The sequence below is a fragment of the Topomyia yanbarensis genome, unplaced genomic scaffold (assembly GCF_030247195.1).
Source record: "Topomyia yanbarensis strain Yona2022 unplaced genomic scaffold, ASM3024719v1 HiC_scaffold_35, whole genome shotgun sequence".
Classification (NCBI taxonomy): Eukaryota; Metazoa; Arthropoda; class Insecta; order Diptera; family Culicidae; genus Topomyia; species Topomyia yanbarensis.
The window spans coordinates 36077-43707 of NW_026683547.1; the positions used below are offsets into that span (position 1 = coordinate 36077).

Here is a 7631-nt window from a genome sequence, read left to right on the forward strand (position 1 = left end):
AGTAGCGCCAAGTAAGGTAAGAAATCCCACGAAGGTGGTTGTAAAGTGATGTGAAACATTATGGTCGACAGGTCAGATATACCGCGAAAGTTGCCACGGATGGATGAGAATTGCGAGATACAAGAGCTTTAGGTTTAGTCGGTAGGCTTAACTACTACAAACCAATCCGACACCACCACGAGCCAGCAGGTAGCGGTGTCTGATGATGATTCCTTCTCCATAATACGCTTTAATCAATTTGTTGAGCTAAGTTGATTGGTACACAAGACTCGGCCCTCCAGTTTGAGGGTTTCTATAACTTTCCTTTAGAAGAAATGTAAATCAAATCAAAACCCTCCCCTTGAGAACTTTCTGTGTTCGGGCCTGGTGTGCTAAATACTCTTTATTCAAAACAGATCTAAATGTGTTTCAAATAAAGCAACAAACCATCATATATCATTTTCAAAATTCGAAACAAAACTAATTGAAATAATAAATCAAAGCGGTCTACTGGGGATGTGATCGTTTCTGTTGCAATATTGTTCTCCCATATTAAAATATGCCCTAAGGAATTTGATCAGTATAAAAACTAATGCTTGCAAACCTGTGATAAAAATAAAAACCATTCTTGGTCACTGCTCTAACAAACTCAATCTCCTCACCCACCAAAATCTCCAACTAACCCCCGCCTTCAAGTAAGCACAAACCTAGTAGAGTCCGCCCGTGCTTTAGAAATACTTACAGAAGCATGTTATCGGATGTTAGTGATAAAAAACATATCACGTGTATCCAAAATATGAAACGTGTGTGTGCCAAAAGGTTCGTTACCCTAGGTACTTACAAACCCGCCGAAAGCATTTTGACTTGAGAATTTCATAGCATGAAAATAAATTATTTTTTCCCAACGCTAACTAACAAACAGCACACACGTCGCTGAGATCAATCCAACCCCACCCTACCAACTTAATTTTTCAAATCATCGTGTGTTCACGACTCGATCCTTATCATAGCATTACAATACTCTTTCGTTTCAAATCGCGCGCGTGATAAGCTTTACATACAGCAAATAAACGAGTGCGAATTCGAACATGGTTAACGGTATTTAACCACTTATTGTACCGCCCGGGGATTATGGCCATGATGTTGCAGGCGAGTGATGAATGATTCAAACGGACAGGCGGCACTTATATTTATAACTTCACGTATTTGGCTAACCAACGAGTGATCTGCGTTTGACGGACAATTGCAAAAAAAATTGCTGTTGAGTGACTTAGAGGAATGTATAATTTAAACATTTAGAACGGAATAATTTGTGTAAAAGTTGCCTATTTCTGAGTTTATTTACCGAAGCCAGAGGAAATATAAATTAATTCACAAACAAAAGCATTTATTTGTTATTGCTTATTGCTTTGAAAGTTGGATTTTTGATGCACTTCGCTATCACACTTTTTTCACGGTTGCCAAATGAAATGATATGAAATTGACAAAAAATTAACTTTTTCATTCAAATTTATTGTAAAAACCGGGATACTGGCAGCCATGCAAACCTTCCAGCTACTAAAAGTAAGAAGTTTGTTTTTGAGACTTTTATATGTCAATAATTTGTCAGGTCGAAGGAGTTGCACATTTGATCACACTTTTGATTCATCACACTTTCATACTGTGCAGTTCGATTTGGTGGGAACTGTGCAATATATGTGAAGGCAGAATGTGACCTCTTTTAAATTTTGGAGCTTTAGTGAACTGCGTGATCTTATCTAATGCATTTTTACTCGATAATCCCACTCAGAACCAGCACAGAAACAAAATTCAGTTTGAAACTGAAATTGAACCGAAAATAACTGAATGCATGCACTGCACCGAAACAATGAAGAACGATGAGCCCAAAAATATGCCGGCAAATGAAGAGAGTTAGCTGTGGGCATTAATCGCATAAAAATAAATAAGCGAAATGAACACACGCACACTTTTTTGAATTTATGGAATAAAAATATCTACTCCAGATCAAAATCAAAGAGATATTTTTTAATCTTCTCAAATGAATCAATTTTTTCAAGTGAATTGGACACAATTTGCTCACTAAACTGAATCGGTTTGCCCATCTCTAGTTAGAAGTATTCTACTTCAAAAATTGATCCTGCACACACCCATGCAAGAAACCCGTGTCTTGATGCTCCAGGAGAAAAGTTTTATCTGGCTACATACAAGGTGCTCAGCAAATTCAAGATTGTTTTCGGCGACAAATTTTCCAAAAACTAATCATCTAGAAATATTGTTTAATTGATTGTTTGGTTTATGAAGGAATGATTTTAACTCATCTAGCAAGGAATTTTCAGCTGCGGTCACAAAATCAAGCATTTCACCTCAAAAGAAACAATAAAGTAGATTTCGTGTACCCAACTGCCCACAAATCCGCCAAATTGAAAATATTGGACAATTATCAAATGGAAGTTAAAGACTGGAGACGAATGCGGACGCTGCATAAGTAGCGAGATGTTGGAACAAAATGCGCCTGAGCTTGACAGTTCGGCTCTTCCAAATTAGTGTGTACGAATAAGTATGATTTCTCGTTTTCCATCTTGCGCAATTATTTAAAGACTGCACGTATCGAGGCGAATCTTTCACCACTAAATCAATCTGTATTTTCTAGATAATTCGCTATCACAACGTTCCAAATCCGACCAATAGATGCGCTGTTACAGAATAAATAATGTGTCCGAATTATGAGTGAAGTAAACTTCATTTATTTTATGGTTAAAGATCTTTTGGCTGCTGTTAGTCGCGAAGGGTATGCAAGTAACATTATTGACAGAAAGCGCTGGATGGAAAATGCCAATTGAAAAGTTTCATTCTCTTGGAATTAACTTCATCTGATAAAATTTGAAATGGGTTTGAGACTAAAATTAAGAGCATTTGAGGTAAAATAAAGGACGCTTCCCAAACTCTTCAAAATTAGGGGCAAGTCCTTTAAAATAAGGACGGTTGGTAATAATTATTATTCCATATTACGTATTGTACAATGAAGATTTCAAAATAGAAATTTTGGACCCTCTCCGAAATTTTTTTCTGCCAGTAGTTTATGATGAAATGACAGAAATAGAGAGTGAGAAGAATTTTTTTATTCTTCTTGAATGTCTTCGTCCAATTCGAAATTAAGACAGTAACCACGATAGTTTGTGGGACGGTAGGTCAGTTCATTGTCATTCGTTCGCCTAAAAATTAGTCCCTTGAATTTGGCGGCCTACTTTAGGTGAAAAAAGGAAATTAATCTCAAGATGCAGCAAGGCGACCAGACAAGTGTTTCCCCGCCGCGAAAGAAGCTATAGAAAGTAGCACGTACGAAATCCGACAAACACTTAATGGCATTTGGTTTTGTTTTTATTTATATTTTGAAAATATATAAAAGACCATCGGCTCCGTTAAGACACCGCAATGAGCCGTATCGAATAAACAAAATATAAAAAATAATGATTTCATTCAAGGATGGTGTTTGGTTCACTAGTCGTCAATCCCTAAATATGAACCGTGTTAAGTAATGAGTTTCCAAAATTAACCGCTTCAAAATGTATTTATTTTTTAAATCGCCTATAAGAAATATTCTGTCAGAACGGCGTGCCCCTCCTTCGTCAGTCAGCTGGAGCCGCCTATGTGTGTAGCTCTGCGTGACTGAAAATATTTTTTTTCGTGCACAATGAATGTATAAATAAATCTTAACATTGTACAAAACATCCATTGTTGCCTTTCCTTCAAAATCGTAAAACAAAATAGCTTTCGGTTTGAGCACTTTACACCAGACGCCCCCCCTAAATACTCGTAAGAAGCTTCGACAAATTTCACAAATTTCGGTACCATTGCCACAAACTCAATTAAATATTTGTTGCCACCGAGTAAACTTTGATTAAACCTTTAAAAAAAAATCCGTTTGTTTCCTTAAAAAAAATCCAACCTCAAAAACACCGCCCGCGGACCGGTGAGTAATGTCAAGTTCGCGCGCCCTTGTTCTTCATCAGTGAAAAATATGACCATTACGGACGGTTATTGTCGTTGCCTGGTAAATTGTCTTCCTCAGCAGTGGCAGCCGCAATGCTAGACCTACTAGATGATGATAGCTGGTCGTTCAGCGTGTCGGTGTAGGTAGGTAGGTAGGTACCACGAGTGCGCGTAGTTGGTCGCCTTTGGGCGCACCAACTATGACTGACTGGGGAAACAAGGACAGAAATCATATTTCCAATCACCGTCGCGACGTTCCCATTCCCGACGAAGCGCTGCGAGCATTTGGGGAGCCTGAATTATGATTTGAAAAGAATGGGAAGAATTTTAATAATGAAAGCTTCGCGATGTTGATAAATTGCAAGCAAAAACAAAGGAAATAATTTTGTCCAGATTGACTGGTAATTGTGTTTTAAGGCTGCCGGAGGAAATTTCACTGAGCGAAATTTTATGCAGCGATAAATTCTCGCCATCTCCACCGAAGGAAAACACGTTCTGCGCTTTATCACGGGACTAAAACCTTAATATCACATAATAACATAAATTCATAATGTTGAGAGCGTTGGGGCTTTATAATATGTTGATTGACCATAGTTTCTTCCAGTTAAATGATTTGGTCCGAATCCCAACTCATCGAGCTAATGTAGGGTATCCGTTGGGCAATTCCCCCTTACTGAGAAATATGACAAGTCCAACGCAAATTATTCGTAGAGGACCGTACAGAAACGCATTTCATCAACGTGTTACCTACTTTTTCAGTGACTGTTCAAGTGATCTTTTTAGATCGAGAGATTGGTCCAATATACTACTATAATAATACACTCGTTTATACTGAATTTAAAACAAAAGCAAAAAATCGAATTGGAGATGCGGGGCATCGATCCCCGTACCTCTCACATGCTAAGCGAGCGCTCTACCATCTGAGCTACATCCCCGTTATACACGATAAGGCTTATGGAGACAAAAATTAATCAAAACATGTGACTCGCCCAATCAAGATTGACGACCTAACGCCAACCGCGCTGAATTCATTGAACGACAAGTGAAAGGTGTTCAAAGGCATAGCAAAACTAGGTCACGTGTGGCGCGTAATGCGTTGTTTCCAAGTGGCGCGTAGATCAAAATAGAACTGGTCGCTTAGTATTTTAGAGAGCAAGCTCCTCACATAACTTCTCTATAAATAATTTCCGCTTCAACAACTGTACAAATAAACTAATAAAATGAAAACTAACTCCAAACGATTCCCCATAATACTATGGCCCCGAAATTACCATTATCGAATAGCAACGGTCAAAACTTTCCAGCTAGTGTGCCGCTCAGCTTTCAACTGCATGGGGCTACCTGGACACATGTGATAAAGTGTAATTTATATAAATTCTTGTCTCTTTTTTTTCGCCCGACCAGAAGTGCAAAAGTGTTTTTCAGCTTTTTCACACTGGAGGAGAAGGAGGAGGAGGAGGGCGAACGATCATTTTCACCGTACAACGAAATTTGCCCGAAGCCCGGAACCAACCACGAGGAGAAAATTTAAGTCATATTCATGCGGTGCAAACTCCGTTCCATAGCAAACTGGTTTCCTGTTTAACTCGTCCTACGGCAAGGAAAGTTTTATTTTTCAGGAAATTTTTTGCTTTGTTGTGGAGGAAATTGAGCAATTTCTGAAACTATTTACACTAGTAGTGCTGCACATGGCTTTGATACCAGTAGCTGGTTTCTGCTGGATCAGAGCTGTCCCCAGCCCCATTAAGCGTTTAATGCATTGTAGGTGAGAAGCTGTACTGATCGGAAACAGTTGGTTGCTGACGTGCGAGGAGCACGGGAATGGGATGATGGTAGCAGATTGAGCTTCGTTACAAAATCCATTCATGTATCGATTTTAATACGGTATTGTTTTCATTACAGGTGTGCTGCGACATGGATTTTCCTTTCCTTTGTTGTGTGAACTCGTACTTACTTTGAAGCACTATCGTACCATATTGAAACGTTCAACTTGTTCCTTCCATGCAGTAGAAGGAAAGTTGCTTCGATTACAATTAAGTACTCAAATGTGTTGAACTGGTTTAATTTGATCACGAATGTTGTATGACTTCGGAGGCTACGTGGCCAGGTAACTGCACCATACTGATAAGGCTTTATAAAGTATCTTAAAAAAACGCATTTTCAACCGTAAATTTTAGTTTTTTGACATCACTATCTGGGGCTAGGTGACATTCTAAAATCTAAAATAACTCCTTTGTAACGAAACTAACGGGAGTTCAATCAAAAATGAGGATGATTTCAATACTTTTCTGTAATTAAAGTAGAGAATGTAAATTTTATTCTCTACAAGAGAATTGCTCTCTAGAGTCCCAGAAATTGGTCGCATGTTTCTTTCCGCTCGGGTGCTGTCAGTTCAATCGAAGATGGCGACGAAACTGCAAGTACTCCGCGAGCGTGTTGTACTGTTTTATGAAACGCATGGTTATCGTGGAAAAAAGTTTACGGTAGACCACTTTCGAGACGAAAACGTGCCCGTGAGTACAGTTTACCGGATCCTGGCATCCCTGAACGCGGAGCGGAAACCGGGTAGCGGCCGTCCGGCGAAGATAATGATGCAGAAGAAGAAGGAAGCGTTGAAAAAGCTGTTCGACAGCAAGGACGGAACGAGTTTGCGTGACGCCTGCCGAATATTATCACTGCTCCCATACCTTGATTCACCGAACCCTCAAGATGGGGGATGTCATCTATCGGAAGCAGACTCGATCCCCCGAGTACACGGACGAGCAGATAGCGATCGTGAAATCGCTGTACCGGTGGATAACGAAGAACTGGAACATGAAAGTTACTTTCTGCTCTCGAACACCCACATTCCAGGAAATGACAGCTAATATTCCAGCGACAAGTCGGCCACACCTCACCGAAGTAACACTTCTGCCGTTCTTAAAGCAGCATCATGCGGATGGGAAGTAGGTCTTTTGGCCGGACAAAGCGTCTTCCCATTACGCCAAGAAGACGCTGGAGTGTCTTGAGCACCAAAAAATACCGTACGTGCCGAAAGAAAGGAACCCGACCAACTTGCCCCAGTGCCGTCCCATTGAGGATGCCGTCCCATTAACCCTTTCATGCCCTACTTTTTTCTAGTGCAAGTAGGATTTCAAAACTATTTTTCCTTGAAAGCGGTAAGGCGAAGAAACACGAAAAGTCAATTTTCATAAAGATAGGAGCTTCCATGGCAGTGCTAGAAGCTGCTCAATTTTTACCTTCCAATGCTCAATACTATTCTCCTAAAATATTTACAATAGTCCAATTGCGTGGAAAGCGTAGCCAAAAGCACTCTAAATTGATAAGTTTTATCAGTTATCAATAATATTGAAACATAACGAAGATATATGAAAAATTCATTTTTTGTCGTCAACTCAAACTGTCCCTGGCAGCACTGCTCCATTGCAATCCAATCGGATTAATTGCAATAACTTCAGTTCTAGAGCTGATCCTGGTAACTGTTAGTACTCAAATGAAAGGCAATAGTCACATTTATTAACCTTACTTGTTTTTGTGAGGAAATCTTGCCTTAATCAAAAGTTATAGCTGCTTAAAAACGTTGTTGTCCGCAAACAAGGAGTTGGGCGTTTAACCCAAGTCGTAGAAGGCGTCGGCGGTTCAATCAATGACCATGCGGTAGA

General features: G+C 39.6%; 1 non-coding gene across 1 annotated transcript; it reads right to left on the bottom strand.

The window, feature by feature from the left end:
• Window positions 1–4831: 4831 nt before the first annotated feature.
• On the bottom strand, window positions 4832–4904 carry Trnaa-agc (transfer RNA alanine (anticodon AGC)). Its single transcript has one exon. It is a non-coding gene; the product is annotated as a tRNA-Ala (tRNA).
• Window positions 4905–7631: the final 2727 nt, after the last annotated feature.